The sequence below is a fragment of the Belonocnema kinseyi genome, chromosome 8, assembly GCF_010883055.1.
Source record: "Belonocnema kinseyi isolate 2016_QV_RU_SX_M_011 chromosome 8, B_treatae_v1, whole genome shotgun sequence".
NCBI lineage: Eukaryota > Metazoa > Arthropoda > Insecta > Hymenoptera > Cynipidae > Belonocnema > Belonocnema kinseyi.
In genome coordinates, this window is record NC_046664.1 from 39986269 (window position 1) to 39989113 (window position 2845).

Below are 2845 nucleotides of genomic sequence, written 5' to 3' on the forward strand. Positions count from 1 at the left end.
AAAAATATATTAGATTGTTTAATCGTGAACAAAGATTAGTTCTTATGACAGTCAGAATTACCCTTGTTGTTAAGACAGGTATACACTCCAAGTTATAAACCGCTCGTGTTGAAGTCATGAAAATTTGAATGAAGAGATAATTTTATGTCCTCAGGACATAGAAACTTGTCTCAAAGACATAAATTGCAGTCTGGCTCCGTCTCAATGCCGAGATATGCTCCAGTCGAAAGTTTCGACTTCAGCATGTCTTGATTATGGGCAATTCAAGTCGAGCTCAAGTCGAAGCATTTTTACTCGGTTCAACCAGTTGCAAAATTAGGAAAATACAGGAAATTAACATTTTTAGTTGAACAGCACAGCTAAATACACAGTTTTCGTGTTATTTGTAAAAAACGACATTTAAAATGGAAATGATAAATTTTTCGATGAATAACACAAACTATGACATAAATTTAAAAAAAAAGTTTTTTTCCCAAAAAGCTATATATTTGTTATGAATGATATTGTAATAGGATGCGTGATCTTTGTTTTAATTCTAAAAATTATATTAAAAATATAAAAAGTTAATTTTAAGATAATACACACAAGGATAAATACATTTTTTAACAACAAAATTAGATTTAAATGGTATCTTAAGTCTTAATTTTAACTCTTCTTTCTCACAGACTGGGTTTCAGTTGCGATGGTTTCACCATGAATTTTAAATGTTCTCTCAAAAACGGTGTGAAACGCACAACGATCAAGCACCTGGCTAAAAATAAATGCATTATCGAGCGCGGAACGTGCCATCCAACAGCTCAGCATCCTAGACAATTTTTTGATAGCTCTTGTCATTTTAGGTTTATTTATGGAAAATAGTATGAAGAACTTGAACATTCAAATTTTGAACCATACATCGAAAAATGTAGATAAAAGCTTTCGGTTAAATTTCGGATTTTTAAAGTTCCTAAAACACATCTTATAATATTTTTTATAATTAAAAATCAAATAAAAAAACTCGATTCGTGTGAAAAACTAAAAGTCGATTTTGGCGCGTGATGAGATTGTGCCCACGTACCGTTCAAATTGATTGCGTACAAATTCGTTATTCTTTTTCAACATCATCTTATCTGGAGGGTAAGTTTTTTTTTTAATCAGAAATCTGGCTTTTAATGGGTATCCGACAAGAACGTTCAAAACCCATTAATGTTAAATCTCAAAATTCTTGCATGATTTACTCGGAATTTTCTTATACTCAAACTTTATTTGAAATCTGTTATTTCTTTAACGTGTTCCAATTTAAGTTTCCTGTCACTTTCAGATTGGGAAATTCCATATTCTATTTCTCGGAACTGGATAATTTTTTCTAATCGCACTTATTCAGCCACAATTTAGAAACTCTTTATGTTATGATTTGAATTCTGTTTTACCTTTAAACTGTAATTTTTTACTTTTTTTTTTTAATTCTTGGAAGTGTTTTATATTAAAATCCCATATAGAAAATAATATTTTTCTGTTAAGACTGAAAGGCGCAAAAAGATGTTCACATACAAGTTTGCACATGCAGAAAACTTGATCTTACATCGATTATAAAAAAATAAAAATTATTGTTTTTTTTAGTTTACGGTCTGAAAAACATTTTGGCCAAAATTTCGACAAAACGAACTTTTAAGAATTTTAGACAAAACAACTGCTATTTTGGCATTTCACAAACTCTTATCATTTTTTTAGATCAATTGAAAGAGGAAGAATCCACACGTCAAATAAATAAAGAAAATTCCAAATACTAGTGCTTTGTTGTGAAATACTGCATCTTGAAAAGATAATACCCCTTTTAAGTAAAAAAAAATCTTCTGGTCAGGTGAATACTTCTCTTCGTGAATTGCTGATAAAAAATTCCGATATTTAAGAGAAAATCGTCTAGACTTTCATTTTTTAGTTAAATATCAGCGAGGTCAACCAGCATTATAATTTTTTCTAAAACTGTTGCAAAAAATTCACCTACTAATAATAACATTGTTCATTTTTCATAAAATTGATTGAAAATTGTGGTAAATAAAAATGTTTCATGAATAAAATAGATTTTTAAAATGCATTGTTATAAATCTTAAACACAATATAAAACTTTTTACTTTTGTGCCATTTTCTCACACTATGAGCCATTATTTATTTATCTCTTTATAAACAATATATTTTTCGCATTTTCAACTTTTATTCGGGTAGCGAAAAGTGAGTCACTAACTATTAGTAGAAAATTACTAATTCCAGTAGTCCAAATATTTCCTAATCCAATTGTGTATAACGAATTGCATCTCAAACAATAATAAGGATTTTAAAGAGTTTTTTTATTGTTATAAGCATGGAAAACCAAAAATAAGAAACGTTTAATAAAGCGACGCGATTGTGAAGCATTTTAAACTCTTTTGATACAACCAGAAGGCCATATTATGAATTTGAAAGCGTGACCTAGTCTATTTTCATTTTGAAACTATTGCATTCTCATTACTAGAACAAAAGTTTTAGCAAAAGTTATAAACTTAACAGAGTTCTGTTCCCGATTGAAAATATAATTTTGGTTATCTATTTTATTTTATTTTTCATAGAAAAATAGAATTACTTATAAAATTTGTGAAATTATTTGCCCTAAATAAGTATTAGTTTATTTGTATAACTGTTCTGCTAACGTATATAAGATACTTTCAGGTCTTTCTGAATAAAAATGGGTGAGATTGAACCATACTATATACAAGGAAGTTTTAAAGATTTTATTAGCGAAAAGTGGGAACTGAAGATTAGAAAAATTTAATAATTAGATTAGTCAAGATATTTCATAAGTCAATAGTGAAAAATAACTTATTTTATTTTA